At 32.7% G+C, this 18355-nt stretch overlaps 1 protein-coding gene across 1 annotated transcript in view; it reads right to left on the bottom strand.

Annotated features, from left to right (window-relative positions):
• Nucleotides 1-17770, bottom strand: part of LOC149409691 (irregular chiasm C-roughest protein-like) — a 138996-nt gene extending 121226 nt beyond the window's left edge. The window contains exon 1 of the mRNA XM_089649637.1: nucleotides 17706-17770. The gene's annotated coding sequence lies outside the window, so the exon portion shown is untranslated. The remainder of the gene's footprint in view (nucleotides 1-17705) is intronic.
• Nucleotides 17771-18355: the final 585 nt, after the last annotated feature.

The raw sequence follows: 18355 nt of genomic DNA, 5'->3' as shown, positions 1-18355 counted from the left end.
GGCCATGTCAAGAGTCAGAATAATAGAAGAGTATGTATGAGACGATGTATGAATGTGAATGAGGCAAGGAGTGTGTGCCAAGACCGAGTTGTTTGGCGGTCCGTCCTCTCTGCCTACCCCTGCGGGGAAACGGCGTGATGGTTAGTTAGTTAGTTAGTTAGAAATTATAACAGAACTTCAATAAAATCTTCACAGAACTTAAAAATCAACTTTGAAATTTGATTAATTGTTTTATTTCTGTGACACAAACCGTCCTTGGGCATCACTTTTCAATCAAAACTTTAATTTATTAAACACATGACGAAAATCTCTAACAAGAGCTTAAAATTTAAGGGATTTATAACTAGGTTAACTAGAGATTTCAACAATATTAAGTGTATTAAACTGTTATATTTTGCCTGTGTTAGAAGTCAACTTGAATACAATTCTCCCGTCTGGAACTCACATTACAATATTCATATACAAGCTATAGAAAGAATACTAAATAAATTGTTATGTTTCCGTTAAAGTTTTAAAATATGTATTCCAGCAATTTTGTTGAACTACAACAATTTTGAATGATCAGAACATGCTTAAATTCTCAGACAGAAGAATTTTCATTGATTGGCATCTCTAAATAGTATGAAATAAGTAGTCTGTATGTGAGCTTAGTTCTCTTAAACTACACCACGGATTTTGAAATGGTTTTCACTATTATTTAGAAAATTTCTTCCGAAAGGTTTACATATATAAAGCATGCATATTATTGATATAGAAAGTACAGAAAAATCTGTTTTGTAATCAAATCGTAAAAATATATTTTATGGCGCTTACATTGCTAATGCTGGCTAAACCTTATGAGATACATCAAAATAATGTACTACGGAATTGTATATCTTGAAAAGTCCTACAGAAAAGTCCACTATGGTATATGTCTATCTCTTAAGGATAACCCCCAGCAACGCCGGGTAAATGTAAGCAAGTTTCTATATAAAATTTGGTAAGCTATCGGATTTCACCGTACAATAACTAGTAGTTAGTACCAGAATAAGATGGAAATAATTATACCAGGTCAGTAGACATCTTTAATTTTTCACTTAATAAATACAAAAGATTTACTTTAAGCTTTACACAAGGCCTTCTGTATGGAATTAATGATAAAAAAAATTGTGAACCTTACCGGATCATGGTTTATGATTTGCTGTTTTTAATTATGGACAAAGTTGATTCGGATGAGTTTGTGTATTTAAGAAGTGTGTTTACGAGAGATGGAAAGGCTGACAGAGATATTGAAATAAGGGCAAATGAAGGTAACTCCATTAATGGAGGACTGAACGCAGTTGGCGTTAGCAAAAATCGTCCAAATAAGCGAAGCTAGAAGTCCACGATGGAGTGCTTGTACCTACCCTGATGAATGGCAATGAGGCATGGAACTGGCAAAGGAAGAATGAACGTAGACTGGATGTTATAGAAATGAAATTTATATTCTTGTTCTAGAAATTCATGAGGCGTATATGTGGTAAAACCAAGTATGATCGTGTGAGAAACGTGGAGATTCGCAAAGAATACAAGGCTGATGCATGGGTAATGAGTAAGATTAAGAAACGTGCGCTCAGATGGTTTGGGTATGTAGAGAGAGTAAACAAAGAAAGGAGAATATGTGACGCAAATGTGAATGGTGGCAGAAGTCGGAGACGCCCGAGGAAGACATGGCACGATCAAGTAAAGCAGATACTTGAGTTGAGTCAGAATAATAGAAGAGTATGTATAGAGATAATCTCTCTTGTAAGTAGCACAGACCATCAGGGAATATTTTAATTCCCTATGAAAAAAAAATGGATTGATTATTGAATTCACTCTGCAGGAGAAGCAACAACTTATAAACCAGCCACCAAATACATATAAACAGAAGACTCACCAGAAAATAGCACTCGCGATTGAGTTCTGCTCCGTGATCTTCAGAATTCGGCAGCAAACGGCAAATCAGCACAATAATATATTTGCATTCGCACTATGAGATTATAATATGTCAACCAGCTCTCAAGAAAGTAGAATTTTTAATAATGATGAATTAGCACATTGTAATTCAAACGTACTGCCACATTATCGTGACAAAAAATATTTTAATCATTTTAGTCTTAAATAGACCTCTTTTGATAAACGATACAATCCGGCAAGAAGAGTCACCATGCAAGATTGTGAATGAGGCAAGGAGTGTGTGCCCATACCGCGTTGCTTGGCGGTCCGTCCTCTCTGCCACCCCTGCGGAAAAGTTAGTTAATTGATCCGGACAAGTCGATAAGGCTGCGGCAATCATCGACTAATTGATATCAAATTTAGGCGATAAGTTGATACGGAGAACTCGCTTCTAGCTTATTAAATATTCAGAGGTCAGGGGTTACGTATATAGTCGACGGAGTCCCTCACATTTCACATAACGCTATACTGGCGTTTTTATTTACGTATTCAGCGCGTCGCGTCGGCTTGGACACCCCGAGGGTACACCGACAATGTTATGTTAGACAGGACAAAATAAATTATTATTGTCTTTCCACCGTAGAAATAGTAGTTCTAATGACTTGTTTGGATCCTGAGTATCACCGATACGTGACAAAACTGGTCCTCATTTATGTAGAAATAAATAAAGAAAGAAATTGACATCAGCGAAAAGAAAGCGTTGTACACAATTAATTAATTGTTCAAATTCTGTGAATAAGCTTGTCCTAAGAAAGGCGTTAGACACAAAGTTGGTTATTTTCAATCAAATAAATTCGTTTATTAAATAAAAATAGACGGTTCACGTGGTTACAACAATTAATTACGAATCCAAAAGTCGCGGTTTTAAATCCCGGCATAAATTTGATGTAATTAATTTGTTTATCGAAAAAAGAAAACAGTTCGTGGCTAGACATTACACAAATGAAACACCCTTTGTTCCCATGTAACCCCCACAGTTCCCCTATCTCTCTGCCTACCCCTCTAGCAGCCTGTCTCTGATACTCTCTCCCTCTCTTATACATTTGTTTACCTTGTAATCTTCCTCCGTACTGTAATTTAGAGTATATGTTTATATTGTCGACGAGGGTTGAGATCAAACGAAACCGGCCAGCCAGAATAGCTCAAATAAAATGTTTTTTAACAAATAACTTTTTCATTTGTGTTATTTCACATTTTACTTATTTGAAATAGTACTACAACTGTCTGTAACTTCTCGGTTTGCTTTGAATTTAAGTGTCAATTACAAAATCGGAACTCTTTCTTTGAACAAATTCATACCAACATGATATTCTAATAAAAAAATATTTTAATTGTCTTTATCGAAATTGGAAATATATAATTATCCTTTGATTTTTCTCGGGTCTCTGGGTTCTGGTTCCAGAGTGGTAGATACTATTAGTATCACCCTGGTACACGACCATTGTTTAGTATTGAAACAGTTTTGGATAATATCTACCATTTTCCCCATCATATACCTACTGTCATACCTAATATACATTTCCTTCCTTAAAAACAGCCTTACCCACATTTGAAAATAAAAAGATTTTTGTTGCATTGTGAATTGTCGCAAGTACAGGAGTCGAATTCGTGTCGTGTAGCAAGAAGGTGGAATCGTAGTGTCCTCGTTGTATTATTCACATGCTTGGTGCTAAATATCAAAATCATATTAAAGATTATCTCGTTTCGGAGGAAATTTCACCCCGTGAACAGTGCAAGTTCATCGACAGCCCTATTGCTGGGATTCTGGGGAATTCAAGGTAGGCTGTTCCTTCATTCCACTTTTTCCTGTGATTAATTCAAAACCAATTGAATGAGCTCTTAATTATCGTATTTATTGTGGATTTGATTTTCAGTTCATTTACGTGTAATATAACACGTTACAACCATCTTTCAGAGACGTTGCTAGGAATCGCTTAAACCGTGTTTGGTGAATAAACTTGAATAGCAAGGTACTTCCCCGCTTATCTCTTCCCTTTCTCCTTCTCATTCCCACTACCTTAGAAATACATAAATACCCTGTAGAATACATAGATAAATAAAATATCTTTTAAAACTTAAAAAATTGTTTGAATTATTATTGAACCTTCCTATCCAGAAACTGGAGAAAATAACTGATACCCACTTTGCCAAATGCCGAACGGGTAGGACCGACATTTATTTAGCATATTAACTGCTGTAATGTCATCGGATTTCAGAGAAATGCTTACAAATCCGCGTGGGTGTACGCGATTGCCAACAGTTAACAGAATGTATTGTCATCGACAACGATTCATTCTGCCAAGTTTCAGCACGATCGTATGTAGGAAAGTGGGTTAATTTCACTTACTAATTTTCAATGATTCGATTACCGAAAAAAAATTCAAAAAGATGTACAGAATAAAAAATGTAAATGGTGTTAACGTTTTTTAATAAAAGATTTTTTGCTACACATTGTACAAAGACTGTAAAATTTATATTTCGAATTAGCTGTATAAATAAAAATTTAAATGTCCGTTTGTTCAAAATCTTAAATCTCCGAAAGTTCTTCGCCGATTGCTTTGAAATTTTGGCACAATTTGCATTCGAATTCGCGTGTGTTTTTTATATACTTATAAATTATGTTTTTTTTAAACAGCGTCATGTGTTGGATGTAAAAGCCAAACGCGCTATTGTTTCTCTATCTGCACAGATAGACTGAGTTACAGCAACGATACTGCTAGTGATCAGTTAAAAATGACAAACTATGGGAGTTTTTTTCTCCTAGCGTTAACAAAGCAAGACAAACATGCAAATTTAAAATATTGCGTGGTTTTAAAATTCTGTTAGTACATCATGTTAATCAATTTTTTGAAGTGAAACTTCTTTACGCGCGTCATGCAATTTCGAGGACCGGAGTAAAACCGACTCATGACCGAAACGAAAATGCGGGTACCCCCACCACCGATTAAAGTTCATTTGATCTAGTCAAAGTTTTGAAGTAACATATAAATGCTTCTTAGCTCATCCCGACAACTGGCGTTGGTGGTGTAATGGTCAGCATAGTTGCCTTCCAAGCAGTTGATCCGAGTTCGATTCTCGGCCATCGCACATTATTTTTTTGTTTTTAACGCCTTTTTCATTCAATATCTTATTTTTTAGTAGGTCAGAACATTTTTTAAAAGAAAATAATATTGCAAAATAATAAAAACACTTATCTCACTGTGATAAAACATTACTCCGCTAGAGCGCGCTTTGCGTTATTGTGTTGGATTAAAATTATTATCTAATCCGTATATTATGATAATTGTATTACATTTATTTAATTAATTTATTTATTTTGATAATATGTAATAATTTACAGAAAAAAAATTAAAACTATCTCCCTCTGATAAAATATCCGTTCGCTAGAGCGCACTACGCGATCTTGTGTGGGATTCTATTTCTGTACATTGTACATTATTTTTAAAAATATATTATATTTTGGGTGTGATGTAGGTAACATTATAAAACATAACAAGCTCTCATATTTTCAGAACCTACATAATATAATCAATTTATGCGGCTTTGCTTACAGTTGGTGCTCAGCGTGGTTGGCTTTCAATCAGTTAAGCGAGGTGCGATTCTCGGCTGTGGCATTTTTGAAGTGAAACCTTGTTGAGGTGGGGGAGCCGCTCACGAACGTTCTCTCTCTTCTCTTCTTTCCTCTCTCTCAGACACCAGCGAACTGCGCCACGCCAAGCATCAGCTGAAACTAGAAGTTTCACTTCTGTCTTGCGTAGGCTTGACACACCCACTTTTTTTTTTTAAATTCCTTAGTGCTTTTTTAGTTAATTTCTTCGAATTTCTTGTAAAATTAATTAAAAATCTATTTGAAATGCAAACGATGACATCTTCAGAAGAGCTTCTAAGGAATTTCATGAATAAAGATATGAAGATAATTGTCCACTTTGAGACGAATTCATGAAAGATATCGAAATAATGCTTACTGGGTTGGACCTTGCAAACGTTTGCAAAAACCACATCAAACGATAGCAAAATAGCATAGAATAAAGAAGAACGCTTGAAGTGCCTTCCATGTTGTTTTGAATGGAAATCAATGTACCTGCGCGTTCAACACGCTCTTGTGGCCTGTTCAGGGTTGATCAATGCAAAACGAACTCTAAGCAGAATTATTACCTGAACAAACTACGCAATAGTTACAATAGCGTATTATCCAAGGTTGATATTTTCAGTTGCGAACTTATCAAATACAAGAGGTCCATAAAAAATATTTCTCTGATGGTTTGTGAATAATATTTATGTCTCTATTGTTTATATCTCTATTATGATTTGATTTATATCTACAACCTCTCTCCATGGCTATAAATATATTGTTTTGTAAATTTTTTGTTTTATATAATCTTTTGTTTTGTATAAATTTTTTAATTCATATTCCTTTCTTACAAATTTAATTTATTTATTCCATATTATGCTGTCTCAGTAGAGGTAAAGTCACAAGTAGGAAATCCATAATTGGTTTTATTTTAGCTATATAATACTTATGTACAAACTGATTAAATGTTAACTGTCGATTTCCTGAAAAATAATAAATAAATAAAATATATAACAAATTATTATAAGCAATAATTAGTCAATCTTATTGAATTATTTGGCGTGTTGGAAATAAGCCGAAGTAGCCTATTGGTCTCAGAGAAACTGACCGGACATCAGAAGGTGCGGGTTCAATTCCCGTCGGCGGAATTTATTTTTACTCGGGAGATATTTTCAATTTGTAACGATATTTCAAGAGACTAATTATTGCTTATAATAATTTGTTATCCTTTGTGCTATGCATAACCTTGTCTTATAAACATTAGTTTATCATTAAAAAAATAAGCAAATACAGTATCTTCTGGTTCTAGCCTTCTATAAGATAGTTTTGGAACGATTTTTTTTCTTTTCAACGATTTTTTATTTTCTTCAGATTTCTCATCAAAAAATACACATCACCACAAATTTTAACATCCCTACTTGAAGGCAGTCTGTGGCAGGACAACGTCTTATATCATAAAATGCAATCCAAATGGTTGAGTTAAATTCTAACTGGTTTTTAATCTAAATATATAAAAAATTCAGGCTGCGTATGTTATTGTTCGCTAAACTCGAAAAGTAGTCGAAAGATATCGCTGAAAATTTCAAAGTTTGTTGTTATAAGTGCCAGGAGTGTTTAGAGATGTTTAAATGGTAGAAATAGTCGGGGACGCCCGATGAATTCTTAACGCAATAAATCTATGCACCGTTATGAGATACGGAGTCGAATTACAGTCAAGTAATGCAGTTTTTTTAACAGTAACATTGTGGTGTACAGTAGTGAATGGTGGAAGAAGTCGTAGGCATCCAAGAAAGATATTAGCGATGCAGAAGCATTGCGGAGATTCACAAGTAACATTATACAATTTGACTTACATTACTACTCACTACTGACTATTATTATAGACACCTCATACTTAGACTAGTGACAGGTCTTATACAAGCCTAGTATAAAGTAGTTCAACTATTGTTACACTGGTATATATTAATTTTTTAAACACATAAATTATAAACTAAACTTACACATCTCAAAATTATACCGAATCCATTAAATTTCATAATTTTAACTCCCTCCAAACTCGACGTCTAATTTTTTATCAAATTTTATTGTTTAAAATCCAAAATAATGGTCTGGACTCACCAGAACTTACCAATTTAATAAATCTTCATATTCCGTCTAGATCAACCCGACAATCTGATTTATTTTATCTACCCTCGTGTAGAACAAACATTCGAAAAAAATTCCCAATTCCTCGTATATGTGCACAATATAATACAAAATTTTAAAGCATTGACATTTTTTGTAATAACCTAAAGAAATATCGATATGAAGTAATGCGTGCGTTCGATTATTAATATGAAAGTATGGAATGTATCAAGAGCATCTCCTATCCTCTTCCTATTTTCCTCTTCCGCTCCCCTTCCTTTAACACCAAATTAATTTTAAGATATTAAAACTTCATTTCCTATGAACTTTAGCATAAGAAACTTCTGTGGCTTGACTTCAGTTAACTTGTACCTATATTTATATCTATCATTGTATATTATGTAAAAGCTGTTTGTTTCTTACAAATAAATAAATAAATATTTCTTTTGAATTATGCATTGTCTTACAGCACTATTAATAACTGCATCACTTGCAATAGTGTTTTTGTGTGCAAATTAATTGCTCTTTAATTTATTGCTATTATTATCATGTTTACCACTGTACGCTTGTAATTCGATTATCACTGTATTGTAAAAGCCGTTTTATGGCGTTTCAATAAATAAAATTTAAAAAAAACGAATGTCATCTAAAAACGTCTGTTATTTAGCTAAGTGTACCGCATAGCGTATTTAATTTCAATGTTAAAGAATTGTAAATTCGTTGCACGATTGTTTAAAGGCCGACTTTTGGAAGGTTTCCGCGAATTAGGGTACTTAAATTGAATTTGTAATTTTTTTCAAGAAATTTGGGTAAATTACCTAAAAGTACCTTAGTAAATCCGCCAATAGATGGCACCTGAATTTATTCCGAGGAAGGCAGAGGGAATTTAAGCCTCAAGTTATTTAAATATTTAAACATTTCAGAATAACTCAGGTGAAATTTTATGAGAGTGATGTAAAAATTATATTATGTCATAGCGCGACATTTTACACTGTGCTTTTCAGAAGTCGTCAGCGGTTCGACCACGAATCGGGAGGTCGCGAGTTCAAATCCCGGCGTGCGCAAGTAATTTGTGATGTTTCACAATATTCCAGAGTGGTACACAAGAGTAGTGCCAATATATTAAGGCGATGCACTACGTAGTGATGCAAAATCATGTGTTTTTAGTTTGAAAATTTGGTCGCCTAGAAATGTTTCAGATGCTTTAATTAAATACTGTGAGTAGAATACATCTTGGCCTTTGATATAATCGAGTATTTTTTAGATAAGTCTTTTTATAAGCCCAGAAAAAAATAATGTACAAGGCCTATGAAAACTGCTTTAAAGTTCAAAATCTCCCACTTACGAACCCATTTTCTGTTATGATTTTATTGTATAATATGGAAAATTAAATTATTTATAAAATGATCGGTAAAAATGAAATATTTATGCCTGAACATGCACAAAATAAAATAAAAGGGATTTTTTGATTTGGCCATGTTTTTTTCTTGCATAAATCAAAACAGGCGGATGGTGTTAAGCGGGAATTTAAACCTTATCACCATCTACGTAAGGGGTGTTATTGATAGCGGCTTGATTTAAAATATTACACGACGTAGTGCATCGTCTTAAGAATCTCTTAAAACTATTGGTTATCCGGTTAAAAACGGTATTGCAGGCCGTTTCCTGATAAACTTTAACTAAATTCCTAATATATTGGAAAACGTGTTTGTGCACCTTTATTTGATTTCATAATATTCAATAACGAGATGCGAAAATATTAGAATTTTTATGAACACGTGTTCTGACATGTTGTAGTGATACTAAAAGTTTATTAGGAAACCTTTCAATTCATTCCTTGAAGGCCTGTAATTCCGTTTTTAAGAGGAAACTACAAGCCAAAAATGTGTATATTCTTAGTATACCTTATATTGTAGGTAATAGACATTAAAATCGCTTGACAAACGGAGTCTAGAAACGTTAGATTTCAAGCACAAAACTGCTTTTTATTCATTTTGTAAATAATTTTATAAGACAGCAAAAAGTTAATCAAGTGAAACTCTTAAAAATATCGTAAAAATATTTTAATGTAAAAAAAAATTTTTTTTTTAATAGATATGTATAAACGCGTAAAGGAAACAACATTTAAAAAATACATATACATATACATATCTAAATCTCTAATCTCTAAATACTATAAAACAGAGTCGCTATCCACGTCTGACTGTTTGTGCGCTTAGTTCTTCTAAACTACGTCGCAGGGTTTGATAGTGTTTTCACTATCATTTAAAGAATTTCTTCTGGAAGGTTTATATATAATCTGATACATGTATAATATATATATAAAGAAACTAGATAAAAGTCAACAAATTATTATAAGCAATACTAATAATAATATAATATATGTATAGATATATATTTTTATAGTCTATATATAATATATATATAGACTATAAAAATATTACCATTCGTTATTTCGGCTACTGGCATTATACCTAGCTCTCTTATCAAAAATTAAGGCGTATTAAATCTATCAAAAAAATTATATATAAAGATGCAAAAGTCGGTCATTTTGAATACATGTAGGATAACAAAAGATTTTTTAAATATTTATGTTGAGGGATCAGTAGGATTTATAGGCCCTGTTAGAAGTTCTACCGAGCCGAACCCTCTGATATGAAAATATCTGGAGTCGGTGAATTATTTTCCCATTTGATCTCTGGTGAGTTGACGTGTTGTTCTTGTATTGTTTTGTATTTATTTTGCTTATATAATGCACTTACATAATGTTGATTGACTAGATGATCATTTGTGGAAAAGTGAGTGGAAGGGTTAAGTTTTTCCTTTGGGGAAGATTTAACCCGGACAACTAAATCGGAAGTTAAAAAAATAAAAATATATAATATATAATAATGATATAATATATGCAATACTAATTATTGCTTATAATAATTTAGCTTTGCATATAAACATTGTCTTATAAACATTAGTGTATCATTTAAAAAAAACAATAATATTTGACAAGTCAAAATATTTCACCAACAAATGCAGATATAATATGTCTCGACGCCATCTAGTGGGAAATTTAGCACTTACAAAGCCTTTCCTACAAAAATAAAGTTGGTTGTTTACAGGTGAAAAAATATAATAAGCAGTAATTGTTGATTGAAGTACTAGTACATATTGAATTATTTGGCGAGTTGGAAATAAGCCGACGTAGCTCAGTGGTCCAGAGCACCTGACTGGACATCAAAAGGTGCGGGTTCAATTCCAGTCGGTGGCATTTATTTTCAATTTGTATTGATATTTCAGGCGATTAATTATTGCTTATAATAATTTGTCATCCTTTGTGCTATGAATTTTATCATTAAAAAAAATAGAGAAAAGTCCATAAACAAATCATTCACAATTCCGTGCAACGCTGGATACAAGTCAGTTAGTTTATAGTAAATCTCAACATCGATATCCCGCTTCCACTATTATGGTTCTCTAACAAGATGAGAGTGCCCACCCTGTTGACCCTAATATTCGATCCCTAATCCACTCCAACATACCCTAAGCTCATTACAAAGCTCTGAGAGCCACCCTGCTATACCTTCAGTAATAGATACTTCGCCTTAAGTATGTACCTATACATTATCTCTAATTGAGAACTTATCTAATATCAACTTGGTTATTGTGAACGACTCTACCGTCTAGTTAAATATTTTTTTTAAATTTAATTTATAATTAATCTTCCCCACAGAAAAAACTAAACCCTTCCACACACTTTTCCACAAACTATCATCTAGTCAATCCACACTATGCAAGTGCATTATATAAGCATAAAAAATACAAAACAATACAAGAACAACACGTTCAACTCACCAGAGATCAAATGGCAAAATAATGCACCGACTCCAGATATTTTCATATCAGTTCGGCTCGGTAGAATTCCTAACTGGACCTATAAATCCTACTGGTCCCTCAACATAAATATTAAAAAAATCTTTCTTAATCCTACATGTATTTAAAATGAACATTTAAAATAAATTTTGAATGAAATTGAATGAAAAAAAGAGAAAAGAGTATAATGCCAGTAGCCGAAATAGTAAATAGTAATATTTTTATAGTCTGAGAATGCCAAATTCTTTTAATCTCATTTCCAAAATATCTAATTTATTATAGAACTAGGGAATCGATTATTTTCACTTGACATAACCTGACTTAAATATTAAATTCCCTTGATCGTTCCATGTCGTCTTCGAGATTCATACTTTTGAAAAATTTTGAGTTTTGTCATAATATAAAAATTAACTTTACAATTCTTCAGAGGGTTCGGCTCGGTAGAACATCAAATTGGATCTATAAATCCTACTGATCCCTAAATATAAATATTTAAAAAATCTTTCGTAATGTCTTTAAAATGACTGATTTTTGCATTTTTATATATAAATTCTTTGACAGATGCGACATCAATGATATAAGTTTTTTTTTAATTACGTCATGTAAAACTATATCGGGTCTATTATGACTAATCGTTCGGTCTGTTAGTATAGTTTAATCATTATATATTTTATAAAAATGAATTTGGTTCGTATTCATAATATGGTATTATATTACGGCAGTCAATCAAGTTATGTTTAATTACCAAACTTTGGTGAATTATTTTTAAAACGTGACGGACGGCGCTAATATAGAACATACCGATATAATATATTCTATAGTTTCCGGAAAAGACATTTTCTACATAAATCATCAATTAGATTTGTATCTTTGATTATATGCTTCCTATAATTTTTAATATTAATGACTCTATCCTGAATGGCAAGCATAAATCCTTCTATTTCTGCGCTCAACTCTCCAATACTCAACCATTTGTTTGACGAAAATTTGTCAACATACGTTTGGTTGAGATAATTGAAGTGTTTTGCATGTAAAATTTTATTTGACCAGGAATCTAATAATTCCTGTTTGGGATTTATAAAAATGTTGGCATTCGCGTCGTATAAATTTAAAGGTTTAAATGCTTCTATCTGCCTTGCAAATTATTTTGTGCATTTCTGAGCTATGAGCTTTTCTATAGAAAAAATTCTTATTATTTCTACCTGATTATGTTTCAAAGAAGTTATTTTGACTAAACCTCTACCTCCTAAATTTATACGTTCTATAGCTGAATTTGGATGATGGCAATTAAACTTTGTTAGCGTAGTTCTAATTGATCGTTCTAAGTTATCTAAATCTGTATTGGACCATTTAATTATGCCAAATGAGTACGTTAATAGAGGTATTGCCCAAGTATTTATTGCTTTTACTAATTTTTTAGCAGATAGATTGCATTTTAAAAATTTCCTTATCCTAGTTTGAAATTTAATCCTAATATCATTTTTAATACTATTATGGTCTAATCTATTTGATTGTGGGTATCCTAAATAATAATAATAATAATACTTGGATGACTTGTATAGCGCCGTTTTTGTGCAAAAACTCCTCAAGGGCGCTGTACAAACTTATAATACATTTCTATAGTGATCTATGTTATAACTTAACTATTTATGGAGAAAATATACAGTACAATACTTACCTGGTAGGTCACTTGAGATTAACACTTAATTAACATTTTCTAATTGTTTATTGGCGAAATTTAGATACAGGATTTAGGACTTAATTGAAAATTTGAATATAACTGGACTTTCTCTTAGGAATGGTATATTTAATTTAATGGTACGACAGCTTAAAAAGGTAAGTTTTTAGTTTAGACCTGAATATAAATACTTATAAACCTCATCCCTTTTCATACTAGTAATATGGAAATTTTTAAATATACTCTCGTCCCCATCTACAATTTTACTTTTCTCTATATGGATCGTTCTACATTTATCTAAACCAAAAGTCAGTTTAATATCATCTGAAAAGTTTTTAACTACCTCGATCATTTTCTCTAAATTTTGTTCAGAATTCGAAAATAATTTTATATCATCCATAAATAATAAATGCGAAATTGTACTACTCTCTCCTGTAGGTATTTATTACCCTTAATTTTTATTCTAATATTTTTTTATTAATATTATTATTACTAGTATGGAAATTATTGTTAGGAACATGAAGTGAAATCAATAGCAATAACGCAGGACTGTCAATAAGGGATGTAATGATTTAAAAAAGAAACACTCTTCTATAGGACAGCTTTATTAAGTTTAGGTTTTTCATTAGACAGTTATCTTCTTCTAATACATGTTCTATCTTCTGTATATTATACAGATAAAAATGTAAGTGTTCGTTTGTTCAAAATCTAAAATCTTCGAAAGTTTTTCACGATTGCTTTGAAATTTTGACACAACTTTGCATTCGAATATGTGTGTGTTTTTATATATCTATATTATATAGATGTCACCTGTTACAGGTAAAAACATGTTTTAAAACCATCCCGCAGCCAAGTAGGGGAGTAGGTTAGGTTTTCGGAGTATCTGGGCCGAAGGCTTGGAATAAACTCCCTCCGGAACTAAGATCCATAACAAGTCCAACAGAATTCAGATCTAAACTAAAAACTTACATTTTTAAGCTGTCGTACCCTTAAATTAAATATACCATTCCTTAGAGACACTCCAGTTATATCCAATTTTCCAATTATTAAATTTCGCTATTAAACAATTAGTTAATGTTAATTAAGTGTTAATCTCAAGTGACCTACCAGGTAATTATTGTACTGTATATTATCTTCATAAATAATTAGTAATAACATAGATCACTGTAGAAATGTATTATAAGTTTGTACAGCGCCCTTGAGGTGATTTTGCACAAAAACGGCGCTATACAAGCCATACTATTATTATTATTATTATTAGGTAGTACCCCAAATTACTATCCTCCTTATATTAGCTTAAATACTTGACATATCATTTTAGTATTTTACGTATTTCTGCTCAAATATATAAGTTACAATTAATAATTGGGATTTCTATAGTTTAAAAGCCCATAAGACAGAAAAATGCATGGGGTCGTCGGAAGACCCACTCGGTTACAGATGTTTTTGATTTATTCCAACTACAATAAGTTCAGTGAATTCATGACTACCTTCAGGTGCACTGCAATATACAGTGTATAGAGCTAGGTTTTAGAAGTTTTGAACGCATTTCAATATTGTCCATGAAAATTCCTATGTAAAACGTTGACATTGTAGATGCCTGTCAATTATTTCAAACATAATTTTCAATATTAAATTTGGCTTTGAGATATTTAAAAAATATTGACCGTCTTCAAGGGTCAAATAAGAAAAACTTAGAAACATTATTTTTGGACTCTAGACTTACATAACTACTAGTAATATTACTTCGAGCGTTATAGGAAATAACAAACATCTTGATATCTTGATCAACTACATTTACGAAGTACGTGGTTATCCCCACGGGTGAGTTCATGAACAAATCGGTGCGGCTTGCTCTACAACAAAGGAGGTTATAGCGACGCCCTCGAGAGTACAAATAAATTTATTTGAACAAAATCGCATTGTTAGATATGTAACCGTTTATTAAGAGATTTATTTATTTGTAAGAAACAAACAGCTTTTACATAATATACAATGATAGATATAAATATACAAGTTAACTGAAGTCAAGCCACAGAAGTTTCTTATGCTAAAGTTCATTGGAAATGAAGTTTTAATATCTTAAAATGAATTTTATGTTAAAGGAAGGGGAGAGGAAGAGAAAAATAGGAAGAGGATAGGAGATGCTCCCGATACATTCCATACTCTCATATAAATAATCGATCGTACGCATTACTTCATATCGATAATTCTTTAGATTATTACCAAAAATGTCAATGCTGTAAAATTTTGTATTATATTGTGCACATATACGAGGAATTGGGGAATTTTTTCGAATTTTTGTTCTACATGAGGGTAGAAAAAATAAATCAGATTGTCGGGTTGATCTAGACGGAATATGAAAGGAAGAGATAAACATATTGAATCACAGCTATACCTCTATGTGTCTCTAAGGAGTTGTAATTGGTCATGCCTAGGTTATAGGTATATATATACTTAATGGAAACTACCGCGCATAGAACAGTACGAGTTGTTACGTTATTCCTACTACCTGCCACGTACTACGTTCAACGTACTACGTTCTACGTTCGTTCCCATCCGTTCTAATGGTATTAAAAGCAACAAGCGACCTTTCCTATCGATCGCCCTGCGCTACTAGCGAGCAGGTAGTTCCCAGTATACACTATACGACAGTACACCTGCCTTATACTTATGTTATCCTGGTCTAAGTAACATTTGTGGCCTCGGTTCACGTAGTTTTCAAGAGAAATAAGGCTTCAGGTAACCAGCCTACCCACCGCTAAAGGGTAATCTATTTTCATGCTTCTTATGATTATTGTCAGTATTGTGTTTGGTTTATTATTCGTAATAACTAATGATGGTTTGTTAATAAGTTAGGATTGAGTTAAACGAATCTGTATGTAATCTGTTTCAGAACACCTTCGTAACCTTAATTGGCTCAAAGGCCCTGAAAGAATCCAGTACAAACTGTGCTGGATGATGTTTAAATCCATCAATGAAATGACCCCACCCTACATCTCTGAACTATGCGTCCCGGAAAACACTGGTCTGAGGCAGTCAACTCTTAGATCAGCAACATCATCAGCTGTAGGCAGACTGATGGAACCTAAGCGCAAGCCAAATACTAAGTTTGGTGATCGCGCTTTCGGAGTATCTGGGCCGAAGGCTTGGAATAAACTCCCTCCGGAACTAAGATCCATAACAAGTCCAACAGAATTCAGGTCTAAACTAAAAACTTACCTTTTTAAGCTGACATACCCTTAAATTAAATATACCATTCCTGAGAGAATGTCCATTTTTCCAATTATGTCCTAAATCCTGTATCTAAATTTCGCTAATAAACAATTAGATAATGTTAATTAAGTGTTAATCTCTTTAGAAGTCATCCAATTATTATTATTATTATTTAAGGGCGAAAGAAACATAGAAAATAACTTGAATTGTAAAGCAGACAAGGTAATTTAGTGTCGTGAATTGATATTTCAGCCTTTTTTATGTGAATACCACACAATAATCCTAACAGCTCCCAAATCCTTTGAAGCCAGTGAGACCATTCCATCCCCAATTGGGGTATGTTGTAAGGGGGAAACGATGGGGAAGAGGAAGGTGGGAGAGTACCTGGCTATTCAGATCTGGTCATCAACACGGCTAAAGACATTTCAAGCTAAGTTTCAATTCTGAATGAATTGTCAAGGTAATTCAATTGTAAGGGTAACATTACATGTCTGACCATACTAGCATATGAGATATAACGGGTTTTATTTGGACGTGTCATTTTTGGTGACATACGGGGTTTTCCAATAAGTTATTTTGTAATGTTATTTTGAATAGCCCGCTATTTCGGTAGATGTTCCTTTTGAAGCTGACATTTTTTGATATTTGACAAGTAGAAACTACGCCATTAATAAAAACGGAACGATACACGCTTCAACAACGCATTGAAATTTTCACTTGAGTGATTCAAATGCAAATCATCTTGAGTGATGACGCCCATTTCCACCTCGGTGGCTTCGTCAACAAGCAAAATTGTCGCATCTGGGGCTCGGAAAACCCAAGAGTTATTGTTGAAAAGCCTCTCTGTTCTCAACGTGTGACTGTTTGGTGCGGTTTATGGTCCGGCGGAGTCATTGGACCTTACTTTTTCGAAAATGAGTCTGGAGCAACAGTTACGGTGAATGGATTGCGCTATCGAGAGATGATTAATGATTTTTTATGGCCGGAATTGGATGGTATTGATCTGGACAATGTTTACCTTAAAAAACGGCGCTACGTGCCACACAAGCAACGAAACCATTGATGTTTTACGATTGAATATCAAAATAACACCTCTTATTGGAAAACCCTGTATATAGCACAATTTGAATAGAATGGTTTTTATTAATTATAATAGCTATACGGAGTGAGCATATCAACGCGGTAGACTTTATTCAACTAGCGATCCCTGAGTTTATTTGGAGTAAGACATATAGAAAAAAAATAATAAATAGAATCAACAGTTATGTTTGTATTTTAAATAAATATTCATCTTACATGTTTGTAATTGTGATCTAAAGAAGTTCAAGCATTTGAGATCGTGATGTAGACTGGATACAATTCTGAAACAAACACAGAAAATTATTGTACTAGTTTGTGTTGACACCACAAACATATTGAATCATTAGTAAATATTGTGAGAAGAAAGGAAATTGGAAAGAATAAGGTGTTACAACTAAACACAATTTATTGAAGTCAAATCAAGAATAATTTTGAGTATTTTTTTAAATAGATCTATTTGAACTTATCATTTGTTTTCTCCAAAAAACGAATGATTGCATTGTAATCTTAGAAGTTGAAATTATCCCACACAAAAAAAGTTATTGATATTAAATATTGCTAATTTATTAAGAATCTCTTCAAATTTTTCCCAATTCGGTTAAAAACGGGATTACAGGTCTTGCAGGGCGGTACTACAGGGCAAACGAATGAATTAATAGGTTTCTAAATAAACTTTCAGGAAAACACGAATGTATCTTCACTATGTGTTCATAAGAATTCCAATATTTTTAGGTGCATGAACACGTGTTCCGATGTATTACGAATTTACTAAAACGTAAGTCTTTAACAGGATTACCAATAATTAATTATAAGACATTTCAATATTCAGCAATACTTATTTTTCTACGTGCACTTCGTGATCGCGA

This window comes from Hesperophylax consimilis, chromosome 30 (genome assembly GCF_061612785.1).
Source record: "Hesperophylax consimilis isolate HC1 chromosome 30, BYU_Hcon_1.0, whole genome shotgun sequence".
Lineage (NCBI taxonomy): Eukaryota > Metazoa > Arthropoda > Insecta > Trichoptera > Limnephilidae > Hesperophylax > Hesperophylax consimilis.
The sequence above is the reverse complement of the archived record's forward strand: the minus strand, read 5'-3'. Positions and strand labels throughout refer to the sequence as shown.